This window comes from Bos indicus, chromosome 24 (genome assembly GCF_029378745.1).
Source record: "Bos indicus isolate NIAB-ARS_2022 breed Sahiwal x Tharparkar chromosome 24, NIAB-ARS_B.indTharparkar_mat_pri_1.0, whole genome shotgun sequence".
Classification (NCBI taxonomy): Eukaryota; Metazoa; Chordata; class Mammalia; order Artiodactyla; family Bovidae; genus Bos; species Bos indicus.
The window spans coordinates 60,667,640-60,691,556 of record NC_091783.1 but is presented as its reverse complement, the minus strand read 5'-3'; the positions used below and the strand labels follow the sequence as shown (position 1 = coordinate 60,691,556).

The 23,917-nt window shown below is 46.1% G+C and overlaps 1 protein-coding gene across 8 annotated transcripts in view; it reads left to right on the top strand.

Annotated features, from left to right (window-relative positions):
- Positions 1 to 23,917, top strand: part of RNF152 (ring finger protein 152) — a 79,243-nt gene that overhangs the window by 38,968 nt on the left and 16,358 nt on the right. Inside the window, exon 1 of one of the 8 annotated variants that reach the window (XM_070779134.1) lies at positions 1,317 to 8,546. The exons of 6 other annotated variants lie outside the window; for them this stretch is intronic. The gene's annotated coding sequence lies outside the window, so the exon portion shown is untranslated. One more of the 8 variants, XM_070779138.1, reaches the window with a different exon arrangement.

Below are 23,917 nucleotides of genomic sequence, written 5' to 3'. Positions count from 1 at the left end.
GGGAACTCGTGTTCTGGGGGCTTAGACTCCATGCAAAACCGAATAAATCGCTTACATAAAGTGTTAGAAAGTGGTACCTGTCTGGGGAAAAATAGCCAAAGGGGGAGAGGGGATGCTGGGAGCGTTGGAATCTGTGCACAGGCCGGCAGAGAGGCTGTCTAAGAAGGGGGCTGAGCACAGACCTGCCGGAGCCCAGGCGGGAAGACACACGTGCATCTAGGGAAGTCTACGCAGAGGGCAGGGTCACCGGGACGGAAGGAGCAGGGTGGGTGGGGTCGAAGGCAGGGGCCGGGATGGAGGGAGCAGGGTGGGCGGGGCGGGGGCGGTCCCTGGCGCACGGTGAGGTTGGACGGCAGGCGTCCTGCGGGCCCTGCAAGGGCTTGGGTTTTACTTTTCACACGAGTGGCCGTTGTGGGGCTTCTGGAAGGTGATTATTGCAGCTTCCTCTGACTTTTTAAATTTTTATTTATTTATTTTTGGCTGTGCTGGATCTTCTTTTCTCTGCTGCAGAGGGTGGATCTATATGCTCTTCTCGAGGAGCTCGGGCTCCAGAGCGTTCAGGCTTTTGTGGTTGCGGTGTGTGGGCTCGGTGATTGCAGTTCCCAGACTCTGGAGCACAGGCTTAATAGTTGTGGCGCCTGGGCTTAGTTGCTCCAAGGCATGTGGGATCTTCCCTGACTAGGGATTGAACCTGTGTCTCCTGCATCGGCAGGCAGACACTGAGCCACCGGGGAAGCCCTTGCTCTGACTTTTGTTGTCATGCCCTGTGGGCTTTGCTGGTGGGTCAGATGGTAAAGAATCCACCTGCAACTCAGGAGACCCAGGTTTGATCCCTGAGTGGGGAAGATCCCCTGAAGAAGGGCATGGAAACCCACTCCAATCTTCTTGCCTGGAGAATCCTATGGACAGAGGAGCCTAGCGGGCTACAGCCGGTGGGGCTGCAAAGAGTGGAACACGACTAAGCAGCTAACACAACCGAGCAGCTAACATTCCTCTGGATGCGATACTGGGAGCAGGCAGCAGGAGTGAAGAAGGGGACAGGGCCAGAGAGACAGGACCAATATGCCAGGTGAGAGGGGTGGGAGCTTGGACCAAGGTGGGGTCAGTGGAGCAGAGAGTAGATTTAGGACCTTCTTAAAAAGATGAAGCTGAGGGGGGTAGATGGAATATGAGGTGTGTCTGAGAGAGGTAACCCAGAGGATGCTGAGGGGTTTGGCTTGAGCTGCTGGAAGGATGGAGCTGTTCTGGGGACGCAGAGTCAGTAACTGAAATGGGGAGGATTGTGGGGAGAGCAGGTCTGTGGGAGGCTGGGGGCGGGGGCAAGAATTCCATTCCATGAGAAGTCTATGAGAAACCCCAGTGGTGAAGTCAGATGTGACTGTTGTCCATGTTTGAATGGCAGTTTTTCATTTCAAATTATATCACCCTTGCTGGCTGGCTTCCTCTGAGGTATGTTTTAGAAAAAGAAATGTTTACACCATGGCTGTTGTGATTTCGAGAGTAAGCCTCAAGGCAGAATATGCAATGCCGGTATTTTCCGTTGATGGAAAACCATCTTTGCGTCGTTAACAGATTCAGGACACTTGTAGGAATTTGTTCTGAGCCAAGAGACTTTGGGCACTTTTAGCAGCTTGACTATAACGACACCAAACCTTTTTAGAGCAACGCTGCATGTTATGCCATCAAGCAGAGGGTTTCAGGCCAGCCACAAAAGCAGACCTTCTGCAAATGGAAAGCATTCTTTTAGCGAAGCCGGTTTGCTGGTGTGTTAGAGGTTTTGCTGCCCTGTGAGGTGTTTTTTTCTCTTTAGTGCTATTCTGTTAGGTCTTCCTTGTGCCCGCCCACTCACTTCTTTCTTTCTATTTATTTCTGAAAGTTCTGTTTTCTTGTTGGCAATGTCACCGTTACTCCTAAAGTGAAGTTAGACGATGCGTCGGGGAGAAGCGCCAGTGTTTCTCGAGCAGCTGTTACAGGCTGCCCAGCGGGTACCTTCCTAACCCGTTCAATCCTCAGAGCAACATTCTGAGATAGGTGTAAGTGTTTTTGCTTATCAGACATCTGAAATCAGTGAGGGCGAATGACTTGCAGGAGGCCTGAAACTGATTAGCCGCCAAAGTTGAGTTTCCGATTCTGAACAGTGAATTTCCAAGGTGCAGGAGCCCCGGCTCGGGCCAAGCTGAGTCCTCTCTTTGGACAGTTCAGTGCTCCTGGATGTCAGTGTACCGCTTTGTCTGCCTTCCTACTGATGAGGTGATGTTACGAGTCCTTGGGACTTCCATTCCAGCAAACGTCGTGTAAGGAAAGACGTGGGAGAACGTGGCGGGCAGGGGAAGGCTGTGCTCCGAGAAGGTGCGTGTGTTCTGGGACCACCTTTCACCCCACCTCAACCTCTCGGCCAAAGAGTTGTCCAGCCAAGGAGATGGTGAAAAGGCTCTTTGCAGTAGGAGCAGCACCAAGCGAGGCCTGAGGTTGGGCTGAGACTGGATTCGATGAGATCGTGTGGGCACAGCGGTGGGAGAGGTGGAGAAGACTGACCCTTGTGCCTTTTTGGTTGTTTCGGTTTTCCGTGAGAAGTGGAAAGTGTCGCCACTTTTCAAGATAGTCTTTGGGGATTTTAAAAAAAAGGCTTAGGAAAAAGCCCACGTTGAGCCAACGTTGCTGGACTGAGAATTATAAAGTGCGCATTGGCTAAATTTTTTGAGCAGGCTTTCAAGGCTAAACGGGCTACCCTGGTGGCTCAGATGGTAAAGAATCAGCCTGTAATTCAGGAGACCCCAGTTTGATTCCTGGGTTGGGAAGATTCCCTGGAGAAGGGAATGGCTACCCATTTCCGTGGGGTTGCAAACACTTGGACATGACTCAGCGACTAACACTTTGCACTTTTCACGGGACTAGACAACCATGGTCAGGTTCACCATATGCAGAGATTATTAGGAGATGGTTTTAATTGGGAAGACTGTCAGCCCAGCTGCCTCTGCCTCTGCAGTAGGAAGCCAGTGTCTCGAAGAGTAGGGTGTGTGAGTGCTTGGAGGGTAGTCACCCAAACGGGGCAGTGCGGCAAGTACAGATAAATGTATCTACCCACGTAAGGTGAGCTGATAGAAAAGCTGTCGGAACCTGTTGTAAGGGAAGAAAACTTTTTGACGATAAACGTTAAATTTCAGCGCCTAATTAGATGAAAGGTTGATGTTTTCTAGCACAGACGCTCCCAGGTGGCTGGTTTGAGTGGCGGCTTGAAGGGCACGCTCTGTATGCCCCGCTGGCATGGGGCTGGCGTGTGGGCTTGGCGAGATAGCTGGCACCCTGAGCTGACTTCATTGTTCACCGAGTTTTATCTCACATCCCTAGCATTTCCCTTCCTCCACAGCACGGCCAGAGCTGTCACCCCTGTAAATGAACAAGAAAATCTTCTTAACCCAGCCTCTCTCCTGGCATAAAAATCCTACAGTGTCACCAGCATCGTTCTGCCCTCAGATCCACTTCTGGCCCCTGGGAGGAATAGAGAAAATGAATGAAATAGGCCCTTTGTTACTTGCCCTGCATAAATTGTGCATCACTAGGGTGAGTAGGTGAATAAAATACCTTTTTGCAAGGCCATTGTGAATATCTAAAGTGGTCGTCAGCGCTTTAAAAACTAGGATAACATGCATTTTGCGAATTCCTTTGAGAGAACGAATTCCACTGCATCTTACTGCTCTCCTTGGAGGTGAAAGTTTTAAGCACAAACGACCCACAGACCCATGCTTTCAACACGCCTTAAAAATATGTATATATAGTATTGGAGCTGCTTTATTCCTCTAACTCCTCATCACCCTCCAGAGTCACTGGGTAGATGCGAGATGTGTGTGTGTGCTGGGAGTGTAGGAAAGGGAGCTTCCCTTCCAGGTAAAACGTTCTGCTGTGAACACAGCAGACCCAAACAGGCTTCTGACACTGAATAGCAGAACGAGCGCACAGAGCCCACCAGCGCAGGTGTGGCTCATCACGCCAGGCTGTGCCGACCACCGGCCTTTGCCATGTGAAGGGGGGCATTACGGGGTCATTTTTATTATTTCCAGCGTTCTGTTCCTGATAACTCTTTGAATTATTTGGGATTTTATGGAAGACATTTGCTCATGAATTTGACTTTGGCTCTCATACAAAATGATAACCTGATCTGTGCTCTGTAGAGTCTTACTGGAATACCGTCAGGGCTTTTTATACCAGAGCGCCATTCCTAAGGGAAGTTGATATCTAATTTGGGGAGGCTTGACTTGAGAAACCAATAGAAATGGCTAGAAATAACACTGGGAACCTAAGTCATTTCTAGCCGGAGCTGGTTTTTCTGTGGGAGTGTGCATGAGTCCTAAAGAAAACAGTCTTACCAATCGCTCAGAAGTGGTTATCCACATTCCCCTGGTACAAGCCCGCGTGAGCCATTCTATCAGCCTCTCCGGAGCTGGTCGGCTGGCACCTAGCCGGGTCTGAGCTTTACGATGCAGGACACTTGGGAGGAAACCCCACCTAACCCTCTCCCGTTCTGAGGAGTCGGGTGGCTGTGCCTGATGGATGTTCCGGACGCCCGTTCGGGTCTGTCCAGAGCCTATGAGGAAACCAAGTGACTGGGTGGCGGTCGCCCGGGAAGGCACTCCGTAGTCGCGCGTTTAACCTTTGGCCACGAAGGAAGGGTCTGCCAGAGAGGAGCTGCCTGTGGGCCCTAATTTTTATGGAAACAAGTCTCCGGGGAAACAGCCCTGTGACTCTTGGCCTGAGTCTGACAGCTGCCAGGCTTATTAACGAAATGACAGCAGAGAAGCAGCGGGCGGCTGGGAACACGAGAGGCTGCGCTCTGCTTCCACATCGTGCGCGCGGTCAGCCGTCAGTTAACAGAACTTCGCTGCGAGTCAGAGAGCTGGGCCGCAAGAGGTCTTTCAGGAAATGTTCATAATGTGGAATTATTCTGATCCTTATTGTGTCGGCTGAAGAAGGAACAATGGCTTGTTCATAACACATTGTTCAATAGGAAGAAATGTAGTGATGGGAATTGCTGGGTAAGTACATAGCAGGGTGACTATGACAAGATTTGTGGTAAAAATAAATGCGAATCCTTAAAAAAAATAACTGAGTTGAGTTTTATGATTTGCTGTTATTGTCCTTGTTCTGACTTTAAAATAATACCTTCCAGTGTAGCCCTTGGGCCAAATCCAGCCTGACTCCGGTTTCTATAAATAAAGTTTTATTAGAACACAGGCACCGTGTTGTGTATGGCTGCTTATTGTATATGGCTGCTTCCTGCTACAGCGGCAGAGCTGAATAGTTGCAACAGACACAGTAAGATCCACAGGACCTAAAGAATTTACCATCTCTCCCTGTACAGAAAAAAGTATGTTCATTTCTATTCTAGAATATAGCCACTCAAAACAGCCTTGGTGATTCATTGGCACATTGAAGTCTGAGAAGCAATGGCCTAGGGCATTCTTTATCGGGGCTTCAGTGATCAGACTCCGTGAAGTTATAGACACAGTTCTGTTTGTGTGCTTATGTGTATTTTTCTGCACCTCTACCTTCTCAGACATGGAGGGATATGTACCCTTCCTCACTTTTTCAAAACCATCTGTAACCCTCCAAAATTGAGAATCATTAGGCTAGAAAAGGGAGGCCTTGACTCAGAATTCATGGATTCATGTTTGCAGTGATGGAAACAAAGATCTTACTACTTCACACTAAGAAAAGTCAGGCGCAGCTGGTGCTTCTTTGTTTATTTATTCTTCAGTAAAGATGGAAGGTTTGCAGCCCAGCCTAGTTCTGGGCTATGACACTGTGTAACTGTTATTAATGGGTAAGGGATTATTTCATGGATATTGGTTCCTTGAGCCCTAATAGCTATTGTCGTATCACATTGTGGTTCTGAAGATATTTATTACCTGACTCTCCCACCTTGGAAAAATGAAAACTCTAAGGGCCAAAATTATAGGCCTTCGTAGTGACTTTTTATGGATACCCACTAGAAATCACTGCTAGTTAGCCTGACAATGTTATTAAACATCCATCATGTAGAGAACCCTGTAGGAATTTCTAAAAGGCAGAAGATGGAATCTAAAATGGACTGAGGCTGACTGCTGATCGCCTTTCCTATGAATGGCTGCTTCTCCTGTCTTCCTCACCCATAATCAGGCTCCTGCAGTAGGTATTAGGGCCAGAAGACTTACAGGTCATCTCAAGGTTACCTGGACAGACACGTGCTTCCGGGGATACAAGCTGTGCAGATCAGTAGAGGGAGGAATAACAGTGATTTAGAAAATGGGGTGTCAGAGGTAGAAGAAGAAAAGAAGCTCAGAACTGTCGAGGAGCACTGACCTTGGATCCAAAATATCACCCTCACAAACCAGAAAGATACTTTGCTTCACAACTGAATTTTTTTTTATCCATTAGAGATTAATGTAGGTTAAGTGTTAGGCACTCAGTCGTGTCTGACTCTTTGCTACCACAGGGACTGTAGCCCGCCAGGCTCCTCTGTCCGTGAAGTTCTCCAGGCAAGAATACTAGACTGGGTAGCCATTCCCTTCTTCAGGGGAATCCTCCTGACCCAGGGATCGAGCCTGGGTCTCCTGCATTGCAGGCAGATTCTTTACCTTCTGAGCCACCAGGGAAGCCCCTAATGTAGGTTTAAGGTGGATTACAATTAAGAATTTAAATACTTTTTGGTGCTGATTTTCAACGAGGGTTGAAGCAAACAGGTAGCTGAGATGCTGGATTCTGGGAGCTGAAATGGAGTTGTGTTCAGTGCAAGCCTGGCTCTTGGGCTGCCTGGGACCCAGGGACTCTGAAAGTTTGCCTGTGAAGTCAAGGAGTTAGAAGCAGGAGCTCCTATGCCTAGGAGCGAGACCAAGGCCGACTCATCAGGTGGAACTAGGCGGCTCCAGACCCCAGAGTGTGAGGCTGTGGAAGAGGGGGAGCTGTGAGGGATGGACCCCATTTTGCAGGCTCAGGTCCTCAGGGTTGTGGGCTACAGAGAAAAGACAGGCCAGTTCAGGCTGCAGGGTTCCAGGAGGCTTGACTGATGCTGAGGATTTTCTGCTTCATAGGAGCAAAACTCTGAACATTCCAGGAGAGCGCCGAGGTTACATGTATTTTCTAGATGTGTCTACTTACAGGCCCCAGAGCAGAGATATCCAGTGGCCATGAGCACACCTATTAGCCAAGTCTTGGTTTCTAAACGCCATTCTGGGCCTGGGGGAGGGGAAATATAAGATGAGCCTAAAACACCTTTTTGTGCCAGAAAGTAAGAAGTGCTCAAAGAATGGTGGGGTCATTTCAGAAGGACATAGCAGTCAGGTTGAAGAAGCTCCCAGTAGCCCAACCTGGGTCGTTTTCAGCATCAAAATAAATATAGCAGTAATGAATCACAATTCATTGAGTAATATAAAGTCGGTGAATCCATACTAGTATGAATAAAATAAATAAGGAAAATAAGACATTCTATCAAAGATAGATAATACTAATAAATGTAGAATAAAAGGTAGAATTAACAGTCATCATTGGTAATCATCATGTAATGGTTAATTCAGGAAAGAAATGTTAAAGTAAAAACAAAATCAGGGAGTTAAAGCTTGATAAGGAATAGGATTTACATAGCTTCAGGCTATCTCTCCACAAAATACTTGTTAAATACAAAAGGAGGGATTAAAGAGGAACTTTACTTTGGAGAAATCTTGGAGACACGAGTGATCAAGTAGCTATAATACAATCACGTGCTAAGATAGAAGGGGAAGATGATAGCATTGCTTCTGTAATATCTCCCCTCTCCCCACCAAAAATGTATAACCTGAATCTCTTCCTGAGAAAACATCAGACAAACTCCCAGGTGGGCCCCAGTGATACAGAACCCGCTGGCCAGTGCAGGAGACATAGGAGACACGGGTTCGATCCTTAGGTCAGGAAGATTCCCTGGAGAAGGACATGGCAACCACTCCAGTATTCTGGCCTGGAAAATCCCATGGACAGAGGAGCCTGGTGGGCTACAGTCCATGGGTCTCAAAGAATCGGACACGACTTTTGTGTTGTGCTCCAAAATATAATTGATGGTAATCTTCAGATTGTCAAGGTTATAAAGGAAAGGGAAGACTGAAGACCTCTTCCAGATGGAAGAAGAATAAAGAAACATGGCAAGTAAATACAGCCTGTGACTCTGGGTCCTACCCTTGTGTATTAGGACATTTGATTAAATGTGCGTGTGGTCTGTGGTAGCGTATCAGTGTAAATTTCCTCATGTCAGTGGTCCTACTGCAGTGAATTAGGAAACACGTTGAGTACACGAGGGTCATGGGACCTCTGGCATGAAACTTGCAAGTGATTTAGGGGAGGGGGAAGTTATTTGGTATTCTGCAACAAGGTGGATAATCATTATGTTTATTGAAGTTGTGTAAGATGGCAAAGGTCAGCTTGGATTGCAGATGGGTGAAGAGGTTGAAGGTGAACTGGCAGCTTGTATTGTCTTTATCCAGAGAAGGCGATGGTAACCCACTCCAGTACTCTTGCCTGGAAAATTCCATGGACGGAGGAGCCTGGTAGGTTGCAGTCCATGGGGTCACTAAGAGTCAGACACGACCGAGCAACTTCACTTTCCCTTTTCACTTTCATGCATTGGAGAAGGAAATGGCAACCTACTCCAGTGCTCTTGCCTGGAGAATCCCAGGGTTAGGGTGCCGTCTATGGGGTTGCACAGAGTCAGACACGACTGAAGTGACTTAGCAGCAGCAGCAGCAGCAGCAGTTGTCTTTATCACAAAGGCATATTCCAGTGGGGACAAGAACGAAAGAGTAAATGGGAAAAATTGTCAGTGGAGGATCAAGGAGCATCAACCTATAAAAGGCTCTAACACGGCAAGTGTCCTCCAGGAGGGAGTCGTTGGGAGGCGAAGAGTTGAGACACGAGGAAAGGGTGGGTTAAGACGCTGATGGATCTGGATGTGGAGTGAGAGCAGGGGCCTCGGGGGGCTTTGAACAGAGTCTGGGCGCCAGTCTGCATGTTGCCCTCCCTGCGCCCTCCAGGGCCGGCCTCGTCGGTGGTGGCTCTTCCAGCTCGTGCTTTCCGCAGTGGTACAGCCGTCGGGGACGCTCTCTGGCTGTGCGTAGATGCTCTGCAGCCAGGTTGGACAGGAGAAGTGGTTGGCCGGGCACTTCAGAAGGATTACAGCAGTTTATTCTGGAAAGAGAGGTTGGTTTAAGCTCACTCTGAGATATGTTTCATTTAATCTCAGTTCTCTGAGGTTCATTTCTGTTAATGCTAATGAAAATCTGGCTGGCTCCAAGTACAGGCTGAAATGGGGGGATTTAAGTGTTACTCCTCTGCCTTTGGTTAGGGGGCTGATCTTTAGAGTCCTTTTGGTGATTGCTGCTCCGGACCCTTGAACATGCTGAGTAAGTGAAAAGCCAGACGAGGCTGAAATGGACGGTATAGGATTGTTTGTATTTCATGTTAACTTAATTTGCTGAAGATATAGATGCCTGGCGTGTGCTTAAATGCTGTGGTCTATGCATGAAGAACATGCACCTCCTGCTCTAGAGGCCCCAGAGTTTGGGGAAGAGTTGTGAGTGAACATGTAGTTTTAATGCTTCACGGGAAGGATCTTACTAGGTGCTGACAAAGAGCTGAGGGGCTGAGGAGGAGAGAGCCTCCAATTTTGCAGAGGTTGTGAAGGGACACCTTCAAGGCAGGAGGACCATCCTGTATGTTTCCTCAGAGAGGCACAGAGGTGGGAACCAGGAGTTGGAGGGCGTCCCGGAGCCTGGGGATGAGGGGAGATGTGATTAACGCGCCTGCATGGAAGGACCCTGCGGGCCAGCCCTGAGGAGTCTCGAGGGAAAGAGTGCGTTTGGGCGCTGTGAGCTAGGAGCTGCTCTAGACCCTTTGCCTGGCAAAATAGAAGCTTAATCGAGACAGGCACCACGTTCAGTGGGTGAGTTTGCTCTGGATGCCGCAGTGAGAAGCACAGATTGAAATTTATTTTCTCACAGTTCGGGAGGCCAAGCCAAGGTGTCCACAGGGTGGGTTGCTTTGGAGGATTCTCTCCTTGGCTTGTAGATGACCGTCTTTCCCCTGTGTTTTCACGTGGTCTCCAAAATACCTGCCCGTCCCCAATTCCCCCGTCTTATAAGGGCATCATCACCCTGGATTAGGGCCACCCTAGTGGGCTCATTTTACCTGAATCACCTCTTTGAAGACTCTCTGAATACAGCCACACTCTGAGGTGCTGAGGGTCAAGACTTGAATGTTTGAATCTTAGTAGAGTTCAGTCAGGGAGTTTTATTTTTGTGGATCACCATGCTAATTTCTAAAGGGTGATTGGCAGTTTTTCTAGAAGTGTGAGAGACTTGCTGTAGCTATATCGAGGCTTCCTCTCACCTATAATCTTAGACATAAAAGGACCAACTAAACAGGTGGAATGGGACGAGTTTAAGGCTTCACCACCTTTGCAGCATCGTGACACTTCAACCCAGCATGTGTAAGGACATGCTCCCGCAAAATCACACTCACCACACTCAAGGAATTCTCCATTAATTTGGTAATGTCATTAAATATACAGTCCATATTCAACAATATCCTTTATCACCGTAGCATTCCCCCCCACACCCACCTCAATCCTGGATCACACCAGGGTTCAGGCATTGTATTTAATTACGCATCTTCTTAGTCTCTTGTAATCTGTTACAGAATGGTCTCCTTGCCCCCTCCCCCCCTTTTTCTGCCTTTCCACGGCATTGACCGTTCTGAGGAGCCCATACCAGCCCTACATATCTTGCACCCTTGTGGTGAAATCAAGATGACATTTTGATTCAGTTCAGTTCAGTCGTTCAGTTGTGTCCAACTCTTTGTGACCCCATGGACTGTAACACGCCAGGCCTCCCTGTCCATCAAGACCCTGACGCGGGATTGAAGGCGGGAGGAGAAGGGTACGACAGAGGATGAGATGGTTGGATGGCATCACCGACTCAATGGACATGAGTTTGAGTGAACTCTGGGAGTTGGTGACATTTTGATATTAACGATATTCCTTTGCGTCACCACTGAAGGACGGTGACACGTGTGGTGAATTAGATCTTTGGTTAAAGGTGCTGTCTGCCCAATCTGTGCATCGTAAAGATGACTTTTTACCATTTAATAAGCAATCCGAGCACTGATTCTTTGAGGCAAGTAAATACCCTGTCTTTGAAAAACCTTCCCACCAGTGATTTTAGTATCTGTTGATGGACTTTGGCTAAATCAGTCACTGTGCTGGAGATGGGAAAATGGTGTTCTTTAGGTTTAATCGGTGGTTTTTTCATCTATAAACTAGCACTTGTTAGTTATAAAACAACACTCTTCCTCCCTAACTCCTCTTTCTGTTTTTTTTCCGTTTGAGTATCACTGTGGAGTCACGGATCGTTTTATAATCCAGTGTCTTGTAAACTGTTGCTTTGTCTTAGTCATCTTGGATGACTGGGTGGCGTGAACAGCAAATAATTATTTCCCCCAGTCTGGACGCAGGGAAGTTCAAGGTCAGTCTGGACGCAGGGAAGTTCAAGGTCAAGGGCTGGGCAGGTTCAGTTCCCGGTGAGTGCTCGCTTCCTGGTTCTCCGACGTCTGCTCTCTCACCATCCGCGCTTTGTGGAGAGAATGCTCTACCATCTTCCTCTTCTTAGAAAGGACTGATCCCATCATGAGGGCTCCACCCTACCGCCTCACTCAACCCAATTGCCCCCAGCAGCCCCACCTTCAAGCACCATCACCTTGGGCTTAGAGCTTCAGTTTCAGGGAGACACCAACATTCAGACGGTCGTTCTTCCCCATGTTCAGAGGTTGCCAGGTTTGCGGCAGTTTGAGCACCTTCAGGCTAACCCTTGTGGCTTCTGACACACCCCCATCACTCTTACTTGATGGCACTGTGGGATGATCCCGGCTCTCACTTTGTATTTTCTCTGCTCCGGACCTGAAATCAGCCATTTCCCAAGGATTTCAGGTTCTTTTTAGTGAGAAATAGTATTGAGAAACCACGATCTAGGGTTGAAGCATGCTTATTGTTACTGGACTGTCATTTTTTCTAGACTTTTACAGTGGACAAAACTTAGAAATACATATGTACTATTTTAAATTGTGATTGTATGCCTGTGGTTCCAGTTTGTATTCAGCACAACTGATTCCTTTTTACCTTCCCTGGTTTCAGTATTTTTTTTATATCCCCTTTTCCTACCGTGTGAAAACCTTCTTTCCTAACAACAGCAATATAATTGCTTATTTTAGCAGGTAGTATGTACAAAATAGTTTCAGAATTACTACTACACTGGCACCAATACCAACAACAAACCAATTAAGTAAGGTTCAAAATTGCTTGACAGGTATCATCATCATCATCATTATTATTACTAGTAAAGAATGCACCCGACTAAGAGTTGCCAGGCGTTTATGTTCAGTACCTACTGAATGTAGCTGTGCTGTCCATCTGAGATCACTTCCCTTGTTTCTGTTTATATTTGATTTTAGGGTTGACTTTTACCCCCCGTCTTCTTTAATTATTTTGAGGGATGTGTAAAATGTTTACATGACCTAAGAGTCACAGCTGTACAAAAGATACACTGAGAGGCTGCAGCCCCGTATCCTTTCTCTCCGTTGCCATCTGTCCACTTACTGATGACCATTTACATTAATGAATTTATTCTTTTGTTTATTTGCATAGAAATAAGCAAATAAATAAGCAATAAAAAATATTTTTACTCTCCTTCTTGATCTTTCACCTTGCTGTCTTCTCTCCTCGTCCAGAGCAGCTCATAGCGTCTTTCCCCTTCTGCATGGCCACGTGGTACTCACTGGGGAACAGACACAATTAGTTTCCATGAATGGGGATTTGGATGACTTTCCCCAGCATACTGGTGCTGCAGATAATGATGAAAGGAAGGAACTACCATGTGAACATGTTATTTTGTATTTTGGAGGTATATTTTCAGACTGAATATTTAAAAGTAGAAATACTGGGTTGAAGGTAAAGTCATAAGTAGCTTTATAGAGAATGACACACTTCCCTCCTGATTTGTTCTCTCAAGAGCAGTGTTAAGGAGTGCCTGTTGGGGGTAGATGATTAGAGCCCTTTTTCAGGTAGAGTGAGGAGTTTTCAGTGGCTCTCGGCCCTTATTTGGCAACACAATCACCCAGGGAGCTTTTGCAGATATTTGCCTCAGAACCACATACCCCAGAAATTCATTTGTTCAGCCTCCGGTGGACATTATGAGGCGTAGATTTAAATTATTTTGTCGAAGTACAAGTTTAACATCTAAGTTTAGTTACCAACATAGTAACTGTCTTCTTCAGTGAACTCACCATTCTCACCATTCTGGGAAGAGAAAATCAAGCATACTGTTAATGGGTGAATCCAGTCATGTTCATGGTTTCGTAACTGCCTACACACACTGGTGACCATGTATCCTCAATTTTTCAAAAATGACCTGATTTCAATTAGGTTTCATTCATTCTCCAAGCATTTATTGAGCACTCACTGAATGCCAGCCGTTGCCGAGATACTAAGGAACGAATACAAGACAGGTCGTGTCTTAGGGCATTCATTCCGGTGGAGGAGAGGCCACTGAGCCCCTCACTTGGCCAAATACGGGCTGCGTGTAGGTTCTTGCCCTTGACGAGCTCCCTTTCCAGTGGGGCAGACACAAGTAAATGAAATATGATCATTATAGAAAGGGCTCCTTAGAGCACATGGCAGGAGCATCTAACCCAGGTGGAAAGATGGGGGGAGGCTTCTTGGAGTTGGTGGTGGGCATTTGGGCTGAGTGTTGCCCTACTGAAAGAGGGAGGGACAGCACCCCAAGCTAGAAGAATGATGTGTGTGCAAAAGCTCAGCAGTGAGAGAGGAATTAGCTTTTAGAGAAACGCAAGTGCCTCCGAGTGGCTGGAGCGTGGGCTTCAAGCCAGGCACGACAGAAAGAAGATTGTATACGTACCCACAGGCCGTATCATCTGCTCCGGTGCCTGGTGCATAGTGGGTGTTAAGTCACTGGATGGCTGATCGCACGAATGAAGACTTGCTGATTTGTGGAACGGAGCAGTTTTGCATGAGTGTTTTGCTAACCACATTCAAGATGAACAGAGTTGGTGTTCCCAGTGTATTTGATACTTTATCTTATGAATAAAGTTGTTTTTTTTAATGCAGATGGCAATCAGATTTTGAAAGTAGCCATGATTGGAAAGGGTCACCTGGATGATGTATTGCCCTATTCTGGATTGATGGACAGAAAGAAAAATCTCTTCAAATTGTTTTCACAATGTTCCTGTCTCTTTATCTGCTTATTATAATCCAGCTTCGGGGATAGATGGCATTTTAAACATGCATAGTCCTTTTGGCCCCGAGAGCCCATCAGCTAAAGAAAAACAAACGGGCTAGACTCACAGACAGTGCTCGGGTTGAGTGGTGTCAGCTGTGGGATGGCTTCCTCAGGAAACCGTGTTGTGTGCGAGTCTGGATCTGCAGTCTCACTGACATTCCACTAGATTGGAAACGAGCAGTTGCAACAGTTCAAGCGAGCATGTGAAGGACAGGAGTTCTGGTGGAAGTTGGATTGAGTTTGCAGCTATAGCAGTGGGTCCCTGTGAATCACCTTACAGTTGAATTTCCTTAAGGCTTTGCTCCCTCTTCCCTCCTTTTGATGTAGGTTAAATTTGACCTTCTTTTAACTTACTCGGTGTTTTGAGAGCATTAGAGAATTATTTTCTGAAATAGACTGGCTGTCTCAATAAACCAATGTAATCTGATTCCCATGACCTACATCAGCTAATGGCCAGTGAGACGTCCATTTTCATTTAAATCTGTATTTGTTGTTTTATTCCTATTATTATTATGTCTCTATGAAAAATGTCATAATATGCATGAAGCAAGGAAACAGCTATTTTCTCTGTTGGTAAAAGTCATTGAGTTTACTAGAAGAAGCATAGAACCAGAAACAGAGGAAGCTGGCTGCCACTGTGTAACTGGCATAAAGATTTGAAATATGCTTAACCATTTCTTCTGCTTTGAAAGAGTATCTTGAATTAAGCAGATATAGATTTACTGTGTTATTAAAGGTACTCGTAAAATAAGAGCAGAATGACAAAAGCTCAGCAATGTGAAGCATAGAAAATTACCACTTCGTAGTTGAAAATGAATGCTTGAAAACCAGGCAGGACCTAGCATAGGTGGGCTCCATCGAGAGTTGGCTTCTAAAATCCTATCGGTTTTATTTTCTGGCCTGAAAGACTCTATTTTAATTTGCTTTCTACTTACTAAATGAATGCTTATTAAATCAGACTGTTTGAAACTCAGAGTTTGGGTAATTTACAAAATATTAGCTTCCTGGTTTTAGATACATTTTATGAATATTCTAAGAAAGATAAGTTATAGAGATTTTTTTCTTAAATGAAACTGGAACTCTTATAGTAAGTTATTGGTAGGTTAAATAGACTTGAGGAAACAGGGTAGTATCAGTCCATGACTATTTGGTAAATGTAATATTTGCCTTAGTGAACTGGGCTAGTCGTTTTCACCAAATAAGACTTATCAATTACTTTATTTAACTGAGCTGCTAGCTTTGGAAAATAAGTATTCTGTACTATAAAGGTTCATAGTTTTATGTTTTAAGTAGTTTTGATTAGGTAATATGTGTATACATGTGTGAAAAATGAATGTGTTAGTTGCTTAATCAGGTCCGACTCTTTGTGACCCCATGGATGTAGCCCACCAGGCTCCTCTGTCCATGGGATTCTCCAGGCAAGAACACTGGAGTGGGTTGCCGTGCTCTTTTCTAGGGATCTTCCTGACCCAAGGATCAAACCCAGGTCTCTCTTGCATTGTAGGCAGATTTTTTACCATCTGAGCCAACAGGGAAGCTAGCTTTGGAAAATAAGTATTCTATCCTATAAAGATACACAGTTTTATGTTTTAAGTAGTTTTAGTTAAGTATTATGTCTATACAGATGTACTTAACACAAAAAAATCCAAATATTGTGACTAACAATACCAACTTCCCTACTTACTCAAGTCCAAAATACTCTAGGATGACTTTATTCAAACCAAAAAAGTATGAAAAGGATATTGCAAAAGGCATTGGTAGAAATTGTTTTTAAGTTTTGGCCATTACTGATTAACTCAGATGTTGTGACTATCAGTTGTTTAAAAACCTGGCTTAAATATTTTACTTCCTCTAGAATTGAATGTATTTGATGTGATGGAGAAAAATTGCAGTAATTCTGTAACAAAACCAGTTTGACTTAAGAATTGTCTGTCTCTGTTAGTTTCCACAAAATGGATTGGATCTTATGTGACCTATATATATATATAAATATCCTAACAGATCATGACACATATATATTGCCACACATACATGCTATATTTAGAATATGTATTTATATTCTAAAAAGGTTACATAATTTTCAAAGTTTTGGAAGTAAATTGTTCTTTATTTGATGACGAGACCTCTAAGCTTTAATATTTAACAAGAATTTTTGTTAATTACAGAAGTCATTTACATGTCGTTTTAAAATAAAATGAGTTATTACTTTTATTTGACACAGAGATTGTATTTTTACAGTGTTTTTTGCTTTGAAGGTACTTTGTGAGAGTAGGTGGTGAACACTGTGTCCTAAATTGCTAAATTTTTTTCCTCCCAGCCAGCTTAAATGCTTTGTGCACGGTCTTGGGTATAAAGGTTTGGCTCATTCATAACTTCACATTTCAGTTTGCCCCTCCTTGGAAAGTTGAATTGTTTTAGTTGAGATAAAACAAGAATGAGTGAGAGTAGGTGTGGCCTTTAATGCTGTGTCATTATAAAGAAGTGCCCACCATCTAAGGTTGTACCATTTAGAGACGTGTCTGTTCACAGAGGAGCAAGGAGCTCTGATGAGTAAATAAGAAAGGGAGAGAAGCTGAATCCAGCGTTTCCCTGCGTCGATTTTATGATCACAGCCTGGTGTTGAGTGAGAAAGGAATTTACGAGGCAAGGAATGGCTGTGGGCCCAGAGACAGTCCTTATTTGACAATGTGATGCCCTAGTGATCATTTTGGCCCCGCACACCCCCTTACGGGTATTTGACTGTAGCTTTTCAAAGGTGAAAAGAATGGGAATACTGTTAAGGTTTAATCTCTATAAACTTAAACATCTGTGATTCACTGTTCTCCTCCCTTGCCTCCATTTTTTCTAGAGGGCCTATTAATGAAAATACGTATTTCCTTGTTGTCTAATAATTGACTTGGTGAAATATAACTTCATATAAATAAAAGTATGTGGTAAAGCTAGTTTCTCAATCGTTGTCTAAGCGCCCCGTGGAAGTCAGGACTCCAGTGCTTAGACAGTTTCAAAATGTAGAGTATACTGGCCATCTCTGTGGCCTCCAGCCATACCCCCCACCTCCAGCCGCACCCCACCCATTGCATTTCAGCAGAGCCGTGCCCCCCACCCATTGCATTTCAGCAGCGCCGTGCCCCCCACCCATTGCATTTCAGCAGAGCCACGCCCCTCACCCATTGCATTTCAGCAGCACCATGCCCCCCACCCATTGCATTTCAGCAGTGCCACGCCCCCCACTCACTGCATTTCAGCAGTGCCACGCTCCTCACCCATTGCATTTCAGCAGAGCCGTGCCCCCCACCCATTGCATTTCAGCAGCGCCGTGCCCCCCACCCACTGCATTTCAGCAGCACCATGCCCCCCACTCACTGCATTTCAGCAGCGCCACGCTCCTCACCCATTGCATTTCAGCAGCACCATGCCCCCCACTCGCTGCATTCCAGCAGAGCCATGCTCCTCAAAGTTGCTACCTCCATTCAGTGGTCTGAACCAGAAACTGGGCATCTTTCGCTCGTCCCTCCTTCGCTCTCTCCCTTGCTCTCCTCTCGCACTGTACTGCTATCCTATCTCCAAGTCCTCTTCATTCGCTGTTCCCTTTTCTTCCATCCCCACAGCTTTCATTCCAGCCTTACCCATCCTTTTCTTTCAGCTGAACTCCTGCCAATTCATCCCCACTGCTGGGAAGCTTTAAACACACACACACACACACACACACACACACACAGTGGAATAGTACTCAGCCATAAAAAGGACAAATTCTGAAACTTGCTTTAATTTAACTTGGATGGACCTTGAACACATGCTTAGTGAAACAGACCAGACCCAAAGACAAGCATTACCTGATTCCCCTTACGTGAGGTCCTACCTAGATAGGTAGTTCCTTGGAACAAAATGCAGAAGAGAGGCTCCCAGGCACTTGGGGAATAGGAAGGTAGGGAGTTCCTGTTTAATGGCTATAGGGTTTCTATTTGGGATAATGAACAAGTTCTGGAAATAGATCATGGAGATGAATCACTTCTATGAATGTACTCAATCTTATGAATGTACTTCATGCTATATTCTTTAGACTAGCTCAACATAATAATAATGCAGTTATGGTTGGGAAACCTCTCTCCCTGAAGCTGAAGCTCCAATACTTTGGCCACCTTATGGGAAGAGCTGACTCACTTGAAAAGACTCTATTGGGGAAAGACTAAAGGCAGGAGGAGAAGAGGATGACAGAGGATGAGATGGTTGGATGGCATCACCGACTCAATGGACATGAGTTTGCGTAAGCTCCGGGAATTGGTGATGGACAGGGAGGCCTGGCGTGCTGCAGTCCATGGGGTCATAGAGTCGGACACAACTGAGCGACTGGATAACAACTCTCCTATGAAGTCTTCACAAGCCCCCTCACCTCCCAGATAAAATCCAGGCTCTGTGTAGGAGGAAGGAGGGGCCCCTGCCCCCCGACCCCCCTCCCCCGTCTCGGCCCTGCCTCCGTGGGGTCTGTGCCACTGCCTGCGTCTCGCCGCCCGGTGACCTCGCGTCTCCCCGAGGGGACAGGTGCTCAGTCGTTAGGACCGGGAGAGGAAGTGGCCTCGGCTCGGGGCCCAGCTGTTTCCTCCTGTCGTGCTTTAGAACCGTGTGGCCAAGGTTGTGTCTTACCCCCGCTTCGTCATCCGCTTCTCCGCTGAGCTGGGAGCCCGGGGTGGGTGGTTAGCTAGCGCTGCCCCCAGCCCGCCGCCCTGCGCAGGCCCCGCCTTCTCCTGAGCGCCTCCCGGGACGCGGTCACACCAGCTGCGGGCACCGAGGGCTTGTCGGGTGCTGGCAGAGCTCATTCTGGACGGCCGGTGGGCTGTCCCCGTCCCCTCTTACAGGAGTCCTGGAGCTGCGTGCTGGCACCCAGGCGCTGGCCCCGTTCCTATCCACCCCCATCTGCCCCGCGTGGAACTCTGCCTCTTGCCTATGCTGTGTCCTCAGCTTGGAGTCGAGATGCTGTCTTTTCCTGTAAACGTCTGTCCTGGCTCCCCAGACGGACAGGGGCTCCTTCTCCGTGTCTACCCGATCCCCTACCCCGCCTGCCTTAAGCCCAGGTCACACGGTCCTGTAGCTAGGAGCATGGCTTCTTTGCAAGGATGAGCCCCGTGTTTTTCCTTTTCCACCCCGCAAACGGAGAGCAGTGCCTCTTACTCTGTACATGTTTGAATGCATGCGTTTATAGCAGTGCTTGTCACTCTAGGGTTTTCTCTGTGAAGTTGAATAAACACCTTGTTTTCAGAAATCATGGTCCTGGGACAATCTGAAAGTACCCTCAAAATATCGCTACTTTCCCCTAAGTCAAAACCCACAGGTAGTGCTTTAAATACACAAACAGATTCAAAGATAGAAAGCAGAGCAGTGACTTTAGGGGCTGGAGGTCCGGGTGGGGGTAGGAGGGACAGGCTGGGTGAGGGCAAGGGCCGCTTTGGGTGGTGGAAATAGCTTGATTGGCACAGTGGTTTCACAGCTTCTCACTGCTCAGAACTCATTGAACTGTACTCTTAAAACATGTGCATTTTATCACTGATAAATTTTACCTCAAAGTGACTTAAAAATATCAGAAAGCAAGAGGAAAAATCTTTTGGATTTATCGTTTGGTTTGGAAAGATGAATTAGTGATTGATAGCCTTTGGTTGCAGCAGCGTTCAATATCTAGTTTAGGGGTTTGTACGTTTTTCTTTTTTTTCTTACCTTGCCTAAATGGAAAATCAACGCTCATTGAGTTACTGCAGCTGGAAGTAAGAAAAAGCAGAAGTAATGAACAGACTGACAGCTGACTCCCTGTGGCGCTTAATTTTAGTACTGATGCCTTCAGGAATTCTTTGAAACTTCAGTTTGAGGCTTAATTCATGCGATGAATCATCGATATTGAGGGTAGGTAGGGAGACTGAAGCAATAAACACTCTCTGCTCAAAGAAAATCATCTCGTGAATGGTTTTTGAATAGACTTATTTAAAGTGACGGCCATAAAGCCCACCAGGTTTTTAATATGCCATCCTTTTTTCAAATGTTTAATATAGAATGTTCTCCAGGTAACTTGAAGCAACTCTGAAGAAATAAAGGAATTCAAAATAGAGGGGATATATGTATACATTATGGGGCTTCCCTGGTGGCTCAGTGGTCAAGAGTCTGCCTGCAATACACAGGGCTGCAGATTCCATCCCTGGGTGGAGAAGATCCCCTGGAGGAGGGCATGGCAACCCACTCCAGCATTCTGGCCTGGAGAATCCCATGGACGGAGGAGCCTGGCGGGCTACAGTCCATGGGGTCACAAAGAGTTGGACACGCCTGAGACGACACAGCACGCATGTATACATACAGCTGTTCGCGTTTCTGTGCAACGGAAGCTAACACAACATCACAAAGCAGCTGTGAGTGTGCGTGTGTCAGTCACTAAGACGCGTCCAACTCTTAGCGACCTCATCGACTGTAGCCCACCAGGCTCCTCTGTTCATGGGATTTTCTGGGCGAGAACACTGGAGTGGGCTGCCTTTCCTTTCTGCAGGGGACCTTCCCCACCCAGCGACTGAACCTTTGTCTCCTGAGTCGCCTGCATTGCAGGCACGTTCTTTACCACTAAGCTGCCTGGAAAGCAATTATACTCCAATAAAAATTAATTAAAAAAGAACTATACCTATTAAATTTTTTCATGTGTGAAAATGGGAGAGTCTTAACAATTACATGGTTTTTAAAAAATTGAGCCAAGACTTTCTTGCCCTGTATCTCCTTCCAGCCTTTAGAGGCCTCAGATGAATGGCTCTCTCATTGTAAATCACACATGTTCTATCTCACTTTGAAGGGATGCCCATGTATTTGGGAAATGTATCCAAAAGTTGAACCATCAGAAGATGCTTCTGTATAGGGCTAGGATTCACCTGGCCAAGTTTAAATTTGTTGAGCTACTGCAGGACGATGCCGATGAAAAACAAGCATTGTATCCAAAGTTCAGACCATCAGGAGGCATTATCGTGGTCTTTGTGAAGTTCCATCAGATGGAGGGTTGTCTTTAGTCTGGAGCTGTCATAAGGAATTCTAGAACCATCACTTATTTGATGAAGCGGTAGAACCATGTATTTCAGTGTGAAGAATGTTTGGAGCCCTAACTGTAAGTTCTCACTAAGGGTCTTAGTGAATATTTGCTGTGGGTGGGCCCTACAGGTGTTGGCCGTTGCCAATGTTCTTTGCTCAGCTCTTTCCTCCTGTTGTCTGGGAATAGTCATTTAAAAGGACAACGCAGTTGTAAAGCTGATACTCCCTTAATGTCTTCCTCAAATAATTATGAAAATATTTTGCATTCTGTGGCTTGACAGAAAACTCAGGTGAGATAGCTCATGTTAGAGCAATAAGCTGATTTGAGGATGGGTGTCTCCGGAGTAATATACTGAATTCAGGGATTAAGGGCAGAGCTGATGAGAAACGATGTAGGCCTGAGGTCAGCAGATGACGTCCTGTTGGCCGGATCCCATCTGTGGCCTGTTTCTGTAAAGGGAGTCTTATTGGAACGCAGCCTCAGCTGCTCTTTGACGTTCGATCTGACTGTTTTGACACTTTGATGGCGGAGCTGAATATTTGCAAAAAAGCCTGCATGAACCCCAAAGCCTAAAAACGCCTCATTTGCCCTACAGAGGAAGGTTGTGGGCCCTGAAGTAGATGACATATCATGGGAAAACATTAAAAAAACAAATTGCCTCAAGGTTTCAATTTGTGCTGGAATTTGTGGTTTGGTAAGAAATAGGCGTGGGGATGTGCGTGTGTGATTCGTTTTAAGAAAATGCAGATATTTACATTGGCTGTTGTCGGGGCCTTCAGAGGTTCTCTGTCCCCTGCACGTGAAGAGCAGGGGCCGTGGGGGCCCTTGGCAGAGAGAGGCCTCCACTCTCCAAGACGCTTGCCCCTCTGACAGCCCCTCAATCCTTAACACACAGTCTTGGCCCTCAAGCCATTTGCCCCGAAGGTGACTTAATGTGCTTCCTTGGCACTGGGCTATCTTTAGATTTCGCCTTGCGATACCACCTTAAACTCCGGCATCTCTTGAGCCTTGTGAGCTCAGAGCCGCCTTTGCTATCTGAGATAATGCTGGCACGGGTCGGATGGGGTGCTTAATCAAATAAAGAATATTTCTGTGTCCTTCTCTCTGACTCTTACTCCCCAGTGTCTGGAGTCAAAAGAATAGTGGGCCAGCTTAGATTCCTTGGGCTCCGATATCCTCTCTGCCCCTAAGAGGCAATGATAGCTCTTTGCTTAGCCGTTCTGTCTAAGCCCTGTGCATGATCAACTGAATTTGTATGATCACTTGGAGAAGAGTCTCCCTCTAGTGCTGTGTCGACCCTTCCCCTTGGCTTTGGTTCCCAGCTCCTTCAGCTCTCCTCAGATTCTAGGAGTTGAAGTAACTGACCTTTTCCCCTCTGCTCTACCTGTCTGTCTCATGGCATCTTTTATCATTGCATCTCTCCAGGGAGCCTGGGGATCCACAGACAGTCCTTTATATCTCTTCTCTATCTTTGTGACCATCTGCACCTTTCTTTCTTCACCATCCTTGGGTGATCAGAGCAAGTGAAGGTGCAACTGTATGTCTGAAGCCAGTGTTAACCTTGGCTTCTGTATGAGCCAGACAGGTATGCAGGCGTCTCCTCAGGGGACAGTTGGAACCTCACCCTCACCTGGTAGCAAGCTTGGATAACAGGGATATCTTGCTTGAGCTGAGATGGTTATTGATCAGACATAAAATAGTTATTCCTTTGATTATTGCTACAAATCAAAGTTGTGGCTATTTTCTGTTAGGGTGTTAGCTCTGTTTATACTCATTCATTAAATTCAAGGCATAAAGGAAGAAGCTTCTTTTTTAAAAAACGTTTTATTTTATATTGGGAATATAGGCGATTAACAATGTCGTGACAGTTTCAGGTGGACAACAGAGTGACTCAGCCATACATCTACCTGGATCCATTCTCCCCAAGACCCCTCCTATCCAGGCTGCCGTGTAAAAGTGAGCAGAGTTCCCTATACCGTACAGTAGGGAAGAAGCTTCCAGCGGTTCCTGTTTATTTTAGACGCCCACTGCAGATGGCATTTTAGATGTCTTGTGTATATGTGCATGAGATCCCTGACAGTTAATATGCATAGATGATCTGTCAGGTATAATGAGAGTGACTGTAGAACACGCAGCCTGACAGCTCTGTCATTTGCTGAAAACCCACGTGTGGTTAGCAGTTACTCAGGTCAAGGAACTCTCTTCACTAGAAGGGACACGAGGGTCCATCGAGTCCAGTGTCGTGGAGGAGAGGACCCTGCACTCACCGAGAGGTGACTTGCTTCAGGTAACCCATCTACTTAAGGGCAGAACTGGAGCTAAACGCTTTCTCTCCCGATTCCTAATAGTAGTGATTGTCTGATAGATACTAAAGCAAACAAACCAACAAAACCCAGTGCTTATTATCCTGAAATCTGGCTTTAATTCCTAAAAATGTCTTGATTCCAATATGCTTTGATTTTAAATGTTCATCACCAAGTTGTGGATGGGTCCGATTCATCCCTCTTTTCCCTACCTTGGCCTAAATGAA